At 44.8% G+C, this 13307-nt stretch overlaps 1 protein-coding gene across 6 annotated transcripts in view; it reads left to right on the top strand.

Annotated features, from left to right (window-relative positions):
* Positions 1 to 13307, top strand: part of CREM (cAMP responsive element modulator) — a 284166-nt gene that overhangs the window by 41850 nt on the left and 229009 nt on the right. For all 6 annotated transcript variants that reach the window (XM_029588562.1, XM_029588564.1, XM_029588565.1 and 3 more), the window contains exon 2: positions 4833 to 4895. The gene's annotated coding sequence lies outside the window, so the exon portion shown is untranslated. The remainder of the gene's footprint in view (positions 1 to 4832; positions 4896 to 13307) is intronic.

The raw sequence follows: 13307 nt of genomic DNA, 5'->3' as shown, positions 1-13307 counted from the left end.
CCCCTTTCCCCTTGCTCCTTCCCTCTTTACTCCCCCCTCACCAGCATTTAACTGTACATACGTGCACTTGCCTCATCATACTGTAAATAAGCTTTCATATGCTAATTTCTAAAGTGTACATGCCTCGTTAACTTTGTTTATAAGTTCATTTGCATATTTAACCCTAACTTGAATGCAAAAAGTTGTAATTCTGCTCGTTGACTCTCCTCTATTGTATTTTTGCATATTATCCAGTTAGCCCCTTCCTCGTTCATTGTAATTTCCTTTCTCAGTTACTTGTAAACCGACATGATGTGTCCTACGAATGCCGGTATAAAAAAAAGTGTTAAATAAATAAATAAAATAAAACATATCATGGTATACCCAGACAACCAAGTAGCCATGTTTTATATAAACAAAGGAGGGGGGTCAGGTTCCTGGATCCTCTGTCGAGAAACGCTTCGCATTCTGACGTGGGCAGTATCCAACCAAGTTTCGATACATGCCACTTACCTTCCCGGTCTCGACAATGTAACAGCGTATCGCCTCAGCAGAATTTTCCATCCACACGAATGGACTTTGAACCGGGATGTAGTGGCCAACATACTCCATCAGTGGGGATTTCCAACAATAGATCTGTTTGCCACAGAGAACAATCGACAAACTCTGACATTTTGCTCCAACTACCACAGCAAACTTCGTTACGCTCCAGATGCTTTCCTCATTTCATGGAGGGAAGGCCTACTTTACGCTTACCCTCCCAATCCACTAATTTCCAGAACAATACAAAAATGCATCACAGATGCAGCGGACATGATACTCATAGCCCCATCCTGGCCGAGGCAACCATGGTACCTGTATCTCAGACTATCCATTCGCCCACCGATTCTACTAGAAAACCATCCCCACTTCTAACTCAGGAGAAGGGATCCCTTCTTTATCCAATGCATCAATCCCTCCATCTGACAGCATGGAGATTGAAAGGCATGTACTGAATTACCTAGGACTTTCATCTCAACTTGAGGATGTTCTCACTGAATCTAGGAAACTGTCCACCAGGCGTAACTATGCCGGGAAATGGCACCGGTACGCAGAATGGTGCAAACCAAAAAACCTAGACCCTTTCTCTACAACGATAACACATCTTCTAGAATACCTCCATACTTTGTTTGCAGCGGGTCTTGAATACGCCTCTGTTAGAGTACATGTTAGTACAATTGCAGCTTTTTACCATAATCTAAACGGACTACCTATTTCCAACCACCCTTTAATTTCCAGATTCTTGTGTGGTATTCTACATCTGAGACCACCGGTCACAAAACCACCAGTACCATGGAATCTTAATATCGTACTGGAACAACTAATGTTACCTCCTTTCGAATCTCTAAACGCCTGTCATATCAAATACCTCACTTGAAAAACAGTTTTATTAGTAGCAGTAACATCAGCAAGGAGAGTAAGTGAATTACAAGCACTAGTTCACTACTCCCCATACTTACAATTCTTTCATAACAAAGTCACACTTCGTCCTCATCCCACCTTCCTCCCGAAAGTGGTATCGGCGTTTCATATCAACCAGACCATTACTCTACCGATTTTCAAGCCAAAACCTCATCAGAACGACAGAATAAACTTCTCCACACTTTAGACTGTAAAAGAGCATTGGCTTATTACAAACAAAGAACTCATTTGGAATCCAGACCATCTCAGCTATTCCTCTCTTAACCCAAACTCTCCCAAACACAACCAGTCTCCAAAAGAACTTTGGCTAATTGGCTGTCCCAATGCATTACCTTTTGCTACAATAAGTGTAATCTACCACTACAAACGACACCAAAGGCACACCAAATAAGAGCAACTGCAACATCAGTCGCCCATTACAGAAACGTTTCACTGATAGACATTTGCAAAGCGGCAACTTGGTCTTCTTTACATTCTTTCACAGTACACTACTGCTTACAACAGCAGAGCGCTTCTGATGCAGCCATGGGCTCGGCAATCTTGTCAACCATGACACAAAGATAAGATTGTCTACTGTATAAAGACTTAAGGGTGGCGTCCTAACATACAAACAAACATCTTGATACCACACAGGAGCTTGGGACTCCCAGACAGCATGGCTAATTCAGCCTGCTATCACCGGGAAAAAGCAAGTTTGCTTACCGTAAACGGTGTTTCCGTAGATAGGATGAATTAGCCATGCAAACCCTCCCACCTCCCTAGACAGTCTACACAAATACACAAAATACTTCTTACGTTCTATATTCTTCTTGCTTTGAAACAAGAGACTAAGGTAAATCAAGCAATCGCGCGGGAACCTCACCGCGCAGACGCACAGAGTTCAAAACTCTGCACTCTAGGAGAAGCTCCGCCTGCCGGTTGAGAGACGACACTCCCAGACACATGGCTAATTCATCCTGCTATCTACAGAAACACAGTTTACGGTAAGCAAACTTGCTTTTTGGGGAGTTATTAGGGGAAATGAGAACATTTGGGGGGGATCTTGGGATTTAAGTTCAATGAAGACATAGCAGAGATTTTGAAAATATCTGTTCTTGAAGGATGATTTGTGGAGCTTGTTGGTAAAATTCGTGTCTAAATTGCCAAGAAATGGGTGACATATTTGGGGATTAAAATAGGTCTGAGGGCTGAGGAGGAGTTTGGGTTTAATTATGAACCTTGGTGCATGAAATAGATGGGATAGGATGGATTTTTCATGGCTGGGTAGGATGGATATCAGTAAAATGAACAATCTACCATGCTATTGTTTTTTTTCTCGGATACTTCCAGTGTGAATTCTGGATGATCTGAAGCTGTGGTAGCATAAACTGCTTAGATTTATACGGAACGATAGTCGTCTGCCAAGGGTGTCCAGCAAAGTTCTTTATTGGGGGCTTGGAGTCCCTAACTTATTGTGGTACTATGCAGTTGCTCAGCTGAGTGCCTTAATACACTGGCATAAGTGGGACTTAAGCCTTGGGTAAATATTGTTCAGACTGAGGTGGGCAATCCTCCCCTGGAGGTTAAGGTGTGGGATGGAGAGAAATTACTAGTGAAAGGGCTATCACCCTTTTCTAGATTGGCTGTGGAGGTATGGGGTAAATGGAGGAGGAGGTTGGTGGAAGACAGTCAGGTATTTCATCATGCTTTGTTCTTGTACAATAAAAATTGAGCCCAGGTTTGGAGGCTAGGGAAATAATGAGATAGAAAGGGAAGGGACTAACTAGACTGGAGTAACTATGGGACGGCCAGGGTCTGTCTTTTGACAAAATGCAGCACGTTTATCATTTGTTGAATTGAGGAAGGGCAAAATACTTTTTGTAGGCTATGATCAAGCGGGCAGGCTCAAAAGACCTATCTTTAAGATCTGTGCATTGCTAAATGTGGAGCCTAACTTGAACATGGCATATCAGAAGGCATGGGAGGCAGATTTAGGAGAAATCTTAGAAGATAGTAAATGGAAACTGTGCTTTCTGGTTACTGGTGGGAACTCTGTCTCAGCCCTAATAGAAGAAAACTTATGTAAACTGCTATATAGGTGATACTTAACCTCAGTCAGGCTAAGTAAAATATTTCCTTTAACAAATAAGTGCTAGAAGGGGTGTGTGACATGTATGATACTGTCGGGCCAATTCAATAAATGCACGGGAGAGCCGGCGCTCCGAGGCGAGCGAGCGCACGCTCTCCCAACACGTGCCCAGGCCATTCTCCTGGGCACACGATTCTGTATGCAAATGAGGGTCCATAGAAAAAGGAAGCGCTAGGGACACTAGCGCATCCCTAGCACCTCCTTATTGGCAGAAGCGGCGGCTGTCAGCGGGTTTGACAGCCAACGCTTAATTTTAACTGTGTCTGTTGTCGAACCCGCTGACAGCCATGGTTCGGAAAACGGATGCCAGCAAAATTGAGTGTCCGTTTTCCAACCCGCGGGCAGATTTTTTTTTAATTTTTTTTTAATTTTTGGGGCCTCCGACTTAATATCGCTGTGATATTAAGTCAGAGGGTGTACAGAAAAGCAGTTTTTTCTGCTTTTCTGTACACGTTCCTGGTGCCGGCCGAAATTAACTCCTGCCTTTGGGCAGGCTTTAATTTCTGAGAGTAAAATGTGCGGCTTTTCTGCACATTTTACTTTCTGTATCGAGTGGGACTAACTAATAGGCTCATTAACATGTAGTTGCATGTTGAGCGCGCTATTAGTTTCGGGGGGGGGGGGGGGGTTTGGACGCGCATTTTCCACGCACTATTACCCCATACTGTATAAGGGGTAATAATAGCGCGTCCAAACAGGGGCTAATGGTGCACTTGTCCTGAGCGCACCGTACTGAATTGGCCTGTATGTTATATTTTTGTTGACTTTATTGGCATATTGCTATTTACCTGCTAATAAAGATTTAATTAAAAAAAAAAAAAAAAAGGCACACTGGCCAGATGCAGTCTCAGTGTCTGTGAATTCTGCTTAATGTTCTCATTTATATGGTATTTCCATGTGAGGGTGCTAAGCAGTACTTCTGGTTGGAAATGCGCATTTTCTGCACGTAAAACTCCTTGGTGCATCGGCAGTAAGTTCTGCACGCAGAAAATATGCAGACAGGTGCATTTAGCTGAATGCATCTTTCTGCATTGGCCTGTTTATTCGTATTGATAAACAATATATGGATCTATAATTGCCACTTTTTTTAGTTGGTAAGAATTAGCTTCTTTATGTGACCTAATTTATTTACAATGGATTTGGGTCTGTAACCCATTTTGAAACGGATTTGTATGTTTGCTTTTATTATCTTGTTTGTTTGACTTTATTGGCTTTGTTAGCTGTATGTTAATTCTTTTTTTTTTTTCATTTGATTTCTTTACAGAGCTTCATCACATTGCAGCTGTTAGAATTCATTTGTTATTGATGACTTCATCACTCACTATAGGTAATAGTCATCTGTAACTCAACTAAATTTTTATTCTGCTAAAGTACATCTGATTGCCAGTTATTTATTGTAGGTACCCAGTTTTTAGCCTACTTTCTAAAGGGGGATAGGCAGGCAAGCACTGTGTGTTTGTACTCCACTAATTACTTGTATTCAGTGTCCTGTCAATACCAAATGTTTTGGGTATATCAGGGGGTACCAAGAGGAATCTGACCTAGCAGTATTTTTTTCCAGATCCATGAATTCTACCAATACGCAGGCCGTCGGAACTATTAGGCGAACTAGGCCTGGGCCTAGGGTGCCGACCATTAGGGGGCGCGAGCCATGTGGGGTTGTGAGTGGCGGCGCCAAAATGGAGTGGATATTTGGCAATCTCCACTCCTCTTTACCACGGCCCCACATGGCTCACGCCCCATAATGGGTATAGCGGCAGAACTCCTCTTTGCTGCTGCGGCACTCACGGCCCCACATGATTCCCACACCCTAATGATAATGGCGATGTGAAGCGGGGAGGCGGGCAGGCACAACGCAGAAAGTGGCTAGGGCACCTAATCCCCTTGCACTGGCCCTGCCAATACGCACATGCAGTTGTCCTCCCCTAAATACTTTTTTGTTTGGCATCCATTTTGTATTAGATCCACACCAAATTTTTATTATGTTGAGGGTGCACAGGGATTATGACAAGTGTTTTGGGGGTATCCTTGTATTCCATGAATACACATGCACAATTATGTTGGCTATTTTTTCATCCATTTGAGACCAAATTTTCAGGATGCGTTAGGTGGTGTGTGCAGTATTTTTTTTTTTTTTTTGGGGGGGGGGGGGGGAACAAATATGTGTGTGTGCAATTAAATCGCCATACAACTTTTTGGTTTGGCATCTGATCCCCCTAAATGTTTAAGAAAGATCAGAGGGGCCAAGTGAAATCAGACACAGGTATTTTTGCTAGATGTACATAGGTGTGTACATACACAATTGCATGTGCATTTGCGAAAGTAGGCTCCATTAGTGCTGTGTGGAACTTCTAGTTTTAATTGTTCAGAAGCTCCTTACATCCCAGCTTTTCCATATTAGTACATGCCCAATCCCTATTATACTTCATGAGATTGCTGGCATCATCATGAGTGCCAGTCTTGATGCTTTGTCTCATTGCATGAGTCATAGTATTAGAACTAATAACATGCCAGCATTGCTGTTTCATTTTTGAATAGTAGTATTATTTTGTTAATGTTGTAGTTGTTTATAGCACAGTATTAATGTAGTGGATGACATCTGCCAGTATAAGAAAATGAGACAAACTAATGAGATTATTATCTCTGAAGACAAGCAGTCAATGTAACACAAGTGCATGACATGACTACATATGGTTCAGAATATCTTAAATAATAAATCTAATGTAACCATTAACGTTTTTTGTTTTTTTTTAATCTGTACCATCTACTTTGGTTTTTTGGGGTTTCGGGCTGTTTATATGGTTGGTTAGAGCTTAGCAGCCTGTAATTTTTTGCTGCAATTGCTGCTTCAGCTTTTTCTCTCTCAGGCCGATTCAGTAAAATGCACGGGAGAGCCCGCTCTCCTGACGCACGCCCAGGCCACTCTCCTGGGTGAGTGATTCTGTATGCAAATGAGAACCCGTGGTAAAAGGGAGGTGCTAGGGATACTAGCGCGTTCCTAGCGCCTTCTTATTGGCAGAAGCGGCGGCTGTCAGCGGTTTTGACAGCCGATGCTTAATTTTACTGGCGTCGGTTGTTGAACCCGCTGACAGCCACAGGTTCGGAAAACAGATGCCGGAAAAATTGAGCATCCGTTTTCCAAACCGCTGGCAGACTTTTTTTTTTTTAAAGGTTTTTTTTTTTTTTTTTAATTTTTGTGGCCTCCAACTTAATATCGCTAAAACATTTTTTTTGCTATTGTTATAATTTGTCATGTACTAATTGCTTTTACTGAGTTTTATGCCATATTGTAAATTGTATTTAATTTTTGTAAGATAAGATGGCCTATTCCATAGTGAGAGCAGGGTGGGTTAAACTGTATTTAGGGAGTGGTTTTTATATTTATTAATGTATTTATTTTGCACTTTTTGTTGTTCAGCACTTTGGGTTCATATTTTCATGAAGAAAAGTATGTAAGCGTAAATGTTCTATTCATAAATTATGCAATATTTATTATTTTATTTAAATGCTTTTAAAATATACTGACATTCATAGGACATATCATGCTGGTTTACAATCAACATTGAAGGAGTGAAAGAGAAATCACAAATGAGGGGGAGGGGGAGCAGGATTGGAAATAGGAGAGGATGGGGGCCAGGTGACAGCAAGCGCACAAGTTGCGGGAAGGAAAAAGGTAGTAAAGTGTAATGGGAGAGAGAAAATAAATGTGTTAACAACTGATATATCATAACAATTTACAAATTTACAAAATCAACATTTCCATAAGATGCATCAAAAGATTAGCAGGTAGTATGGGGGATAGAGAGGCGGCAGTAAAAGGGTTTTAGGTCTGATTGGAGTTAGGGTAGGCTTGCAAGAAAAGCCAGGTTTTGATGCCTTTTTTGAAGTTGGGTGAAGAGCAACTTTATGGATAGGAAACTACCAGTCCCTTAGCAAAGTTTTCAGGACATCATTATGCTTTTGGGGCATTCATGTGTAACCTTGTCTCTGTGAACTTCAGGCAGGGCCGACGGAAGCACTAGGTGATCCACATGGCGGGCTAGTGTGCCAGGGTCCCAGGGGCAGCAGCCGCAACGACTGACCTGTCTCTCCTCACCCGCCCCAGTGTTTTTCTCTCTCCCTCGCAGGCACTGACAGCTTGCCAGCAGTGCGGTAACCTGATTTCTCCCTCCCCCCCCCCCCCCCCCCCCCCGCCACCTCACCCATGGTAGCTTCCTCAGGCTGGCCCCTGGCTCGTGCCACCTCGCTTTGGCTTTCTCCGCGGGGAGGAGTAGGAGAGATTGCTCGAGCCCGGGGGGATGGGTGCAAGGCAGAAGCCGCCTAGGGTGCCTAATACCTTTGCACCAGCCCTAACTTCAAAGAGTCATAGGGATGAACTCAGTACCAGCATTAGGTCTCTGTTTAATATAGTTTAATCTTTTAGCCCTGAATGATGGATTTTCTATAAGGGGCAAGCATAAACCTCCAAGGCCCTGGGCATTAAGTGTATTTTCTTGTTCTGAGTGCTAAAAAGAAAACTGCACAGTGTAAGGGTTCCAACATAAACTTTAGAGAAACATGGATTCAATGTGGACAGGGTGGCACTTGGTAAATACAAATCTCTTAATTTTATAAGTCAGAGCTTTGGGGCTTTAATTTACAAATTTAAGATAACTGAAAAAAACAGCTCCTGTTCTCTCAAAATCCAAGCATTGAAAGCAGGGCCGGTGCAAGGATAGTAGGCTCCCTAGGTGAACCCCCTGCCATGCACCCATCCCAGTCAGGCCGCGCTACCCCCACCTCCTACCTGCTTCAGTTTGCTTCTGTACTCCTCTTTGTCGTGAGCAGCATGCTCACAGCACCACATGGCTTCTCTTCGGCGTGGCCGGTGCCATAGGTGACTGCCTAGTTTTGCTTAATGGATGCGTCGGCCCTGATTGTGAGAGAATTGGAGCTGTTTCTTTCAGACCCACAGCCCTGACTCTTAAAAACAACTGATATTTTTTCAAACTCACTTTGAATGGTTGGTAAATTCTCTGTAGCTTCTGATTTGTATACTTATTGTGATTTTTGTCAGGAGGAAGTTTCTATTCACCCTTCCTAATTCAGAGAGAGGAGTGAAATGTTTTAGTCATCTTGGTGTCCCTTAGTCAAAGGGATTCTGAGCTACCACTCTGGTGTTCAAAAGCTAAGGAGGTGTCCACAAAGCACCTGAGGAGGAGAGAAGAAAAATGAAGATTGCAATATCAAGTAATAAATCCCAGGTGTTGTGGGGGGGAAAACCAACTTAAGAAAAGTAGACCCTATTGTTAAAGTTATCCAGAGCATTCCACTTAAGAAGAAAGAACAGATCCAAAAGGAGATATTTTGGGACCACTGATTGATTAGTGGCCACTTGTTTCTATTCAAGCAGGAGCAAATCATTGCAGCAGCCTCCAGTGGAAGGGGAGGTTCTGTGGCAAAGATGATATATTTGTCTTCTCTACACTGTTGGCAAAAGAGCTTGAGCCAGTTTGTACTGGTAGCTGGCTGGGGTGAGAGAGGCAGGAGTTAATTTTTCTCTGAGCCATCTGGTGGCTGTATAGAAAGGAAGCAGAGCAAGCTGAAAAGGCTTGCCCATTCTCCTAAGTATGGAATTGGATTGTTCCTCAAGGACTTAAAAGGGGTTGCTGGGAACACTACAGTGCTCCTAGCAATTCAAGGGCCAAGCTATGAGGACCCAGAGAAGACCTGTGAATCTTAAGAAGTGTATCTGTGCCTATAAGGTGAAATAGTGAATTGGTGTGTTATCAGTGTAACCTGATCTGGGCTGAAGTGAACTATGAATTTGCCTTCTGAATCTACCTTAAGTTGATATTGAACCTGAATTTTCCTTGTTAGTTCTGAAGAGAATGGACCTGAAGAGAGAGCCCCTGGTTTTCAGTGGCAGATGTTTCAAGATTCTATGGCAGTTATGTGCAAATTTGCATATATTTGCAATTAAAATAATGCAGTTTTGTGTTTACTTTATAAAAATAAAGTTGTTTCTCACATTTGTGTCCAGTTAATTTGGTTCTTTATTAGAGAAAATGATATCTGGGAACAGGGAGAGAGGAAATCTTAGATGAGGGAAAGGATCTTAGAGGAGTGAAATGAAGAAGGAATCTTAGGTGGGAGGGATAAGGGGGTGTAGGAGGACCGAGGCACAGAGGGAGGAGAAGGAAAGGGAATGACAGGATTTGAGCAGAGGGAAAAGGGATCAGGAAGGGGGAGGTGGTAGAAAGAAAGGGAGTATTGTGGATGGGATGGTAGAGAAAGGGAAGTTCAGAATGAAGCAGAATTGGAGATGGGCTGAAGGAAGAGATTGGGGTGAGGGTGGAGAAGTGCCCCCCACCTTGTTTCACCTTCATCCCCTCACATTCCAATCGCCTCTCCAATTCTCACTCGCATCCTACAGCCCCTGTACTCTCTTCACTTGTACTCATGGTGATCCCCTTATTCACTCTTCACATCTACTCCAATATCCTTATTTTTTTCCCACCATTTCATCCCCCACTTTCCCAATGGCAAACTCCCATCCCCCTACAATCCCTCTATCACTTTTTTCTCTCTCCCCTCCCACTCCCTCCCCACTCCCTCCCATACCCCCTCATTCCCTTTTTCACTTTCTCCCCTTATTCTGTCTCCTGCCATCATGAACCCTGCTCTCATTCTCTTCCACCCACTCCACATCCCCTTACTCTCTCTCATTCACTTCCCCCTATCCTCTTACTCTTCCTGGTTTACTTCCCCCACAACCTGATCCCCTCCACTCTGGTCTACTTCCCTTTGACTCCTCTTCCCCCACAATCCCCTCACTCCCTCCTGCTCATGATTCCTTCTTTCACTCCCACCCTCCCCTTTTACAATTTCCTCTCACACCCTCCATGTCGGAAAAGAGGAGAGAATGGTGGCTGTGCTGTACCTGTGTCACACTTTGAGCCACAGGGTTCAAAGTGTCACTCAGGCCTGATAGCGACGGTGGAGGACACGGCCTGAGGTGCTGCAATGCTGTCATCATTGTCAATGTCCTCTTTCCCAGCAGGGAAGGGGGAGTGAAGGGATTGGGGCAATGGGCGCTGGAAGGAATGCAATGTGGTGTTCACTGCCCTCAATGACACTTTTTTTCTTCCAGAGTGTGGAGAGGGCTGAAAGAAGAGGAATGCACCATCCCACTGCTGCCAGTGTCCTCTTCTGAGTAGAACCTGGCCCCCAGTCTCCCAATGTAATTTGGCCAGGACCAGCCAAATCTGCCCTGTATAGGAGATAACCTGTTCGGTGAACAGATTCAGCAAATAGTGGCTGAATTAAAGGACCATCATGAAACCCTCAAACAGCTCTCATCGATACCTTCTGACTTCCCTTCTAGACAGCCCTTCAAGAAGGGCTCTAAGAAGTCATTCTTCCGCCCAAGGAAGTACTATCCTCCACCAACAAGGTCCCAAGTTACGAGGCCTTATAAAAAATCTCAGCCTCGCCAGCCCCAGAAGCAAAAGCCACAAGCAGCTCCCCAGCCGGGGCCTGCTTCAGGTTTTTGACTTTCCCTTGGAGAGCAGCAGCCTGATTCCTCTGCCAGGCATACCAGTGGGAGGTCGATTGTACCACTTTCACGGCATGTGGCAATCAATCACAACCGACCATTGGGTGCTAGCAATCATTCCTCAGGGTTACCACCTGAACTTTCTTGCTCTTCCTCCGGAATCACCATCTCTACAAGTGTGGAGAGTAACCGACCACTCTGTCCTTCTGGAGCAGGAGGTTTCCCTTCTCCAGTTAAGGGCAATAGAACCCATTCCATTTTTGCAACAAGGCCTAGAGTTCTATTCCCGGTACTTTTTGATCCCCAAAAAATCCGGGGGGCTTCGTCCAATTCTGGACCTACGTGCCCTCAACAAGTACCTCCAGCGAAAAAAGTTCAAGATGGTAACCTTGGGCTCGCTTCTACCTCTTCTACAAAGAGGAGACTGGCTCTGCTCTCTGGACCTTCAGGACGCATACACCCACATTGCGATAGCTCCAGCTCATTGCAAGTACCTCCGGTTTTTAGTAGGCCCAAGGCACTATCAATACCGGGTGCTTCCATTCGGCCTAGCATCGGTACCACAAGTCTTTACCAAATATCTCGTAGTTGTCGCAGCCTTTCTCAGGAAAGGTGTTCACGTCTACCCATATCTAGACGACTGGTTAATCAGGGCCCCAACCCAGCAAGCCGCTCGATCATCCCTGGATTTGACCCTACACACTCTAATTTCTCTAGGATTTCTCGTCAATTACGAGAAATCCTATTTAGTCCCATCTCAAACCTTGTCGTTCATTGGGGCAGACTTGGACACCTTACAGGCAAAAGCCTTTCTACCTCAACAACGAGTGCAAACCCTCGTGTCCCTCGCTCACCAGTTGCAGTCTCAGTATACAGCAACAGCTTGGCAATTCCTTGTCCTTCTCGGACACATGGCGTCCTCAGTCCATCTCACACCAATGGCCCGCCTGGCCATGAGAGTCATGCATTGGACACTGAGGTCACAATGGATTCAAGCGACTCAGCCTCTGTCAACCATTATCCACATCACCGACGCACTCCATCTGTCTCTCGCCTGGTGGATAGATCAGAACAATCTCCTCCAGGGACTGCCTTTTCACCTACCAGATCCTCAACTCATTCTCACCATCGACGCTTCCAACCTCGGGTGGGGAGCTCAAGTGAACGATCTACAGACACAAGGATCTTGGTCTCCAGAGGAAGCCAAACACCAGATAAATTTCCTGGAGCTTCAAGCAATGCAATATGCTCTCAGAGCTTTTCAGGATTGCCTATCAAATCACGTCATCCTGATTCAGATGGACAACCAGGTGGCCATGTGGTACATCAACAAGCAGAGAGGCACAGGCTCCTTCCTTCTGTGTCAGGAAGCTGCGCAGATTTGGGCGGAAGCGCTCTCCCACTCGATGTACCTCAGGGCCACCTATTTGCCGGGAGTGCACAATGTCTTGGCAGACAAACTGAGTCGTGTCTTCCAACCGCACGAGTGGTCTCTCAATCCCTCGGCAGTGACCTCTCTCTTCCAGCAATGGGGTTATCCCCAAATAGACCTCTTTGTGTCCCCTCAGAACCACAAAGTGGACAATTACTGCTCCCTCATTCGGAGCAAGTGCTCTCATCCCAGAGATGCATTCTCCCTCTCATGGGCAGCCGGTCTGCTTTATGCATTCCCTCCACTTCCTCTTCTCTCGAAGACTCTCGTGAAGCTCAATCAGGACAAGGGAACCATGATCCTGATAGCACCTCACTGGCCACGCCAAGTGTGGTTTCCCATACTCCAGGATCTCTCCATCCGCAGGCACATTCCCTTGGGAACGCACCCGCTTCTGATCACTCAGAACGACGGATGTCTACGCCATCCCAATCTTCAGGCCTTGTCCCTGACTGCATGGATGTTGAAAGGTTAATCCTTCAACCACTTAACCTTTCAGATTCGGTTTCTCGTGTCCTGATTGCTTCACGGAAGCCTTCCACAAGAAAGTCTTATTCCTATAAATGGAAAAGGTATACATCATGGTTTTCTTCGCAATCCGTTGATCCCTTTTCCTGTCCAATCCCAAGGTTTTTGGACTATCTCTGGCATTTATCGGAATCAGGTCTAAAGACCTCTTCCATCAGAATGCATGTCAGTGTGGTAGCTGCCTTCCATAAAGGTGTCGGGGATGTGTCTATATCGGTACAACCCCTCGTAACACGTTTTCT

The sequence above is a fragment of the Rhinatrema bivittatum genome, chromosome 2, assembly GCF_901001135.1.
Source record: "Rhinatrema bivittatum chromosome 2, aRhiBiv1.1, whole genome shotgun sequence".
NCBI lineage: Eukaryota > Metazoa > Chordata > Amphibia > Gymnophiona > Rhinatrematidae > Rhinatrema > Rhinatrema bivittatum.
The sequence above is the reverse complement of the archived record's forward strand: the minus strand, read 5'-3'. Positions and strand labels throughout refer to the sequence as shown.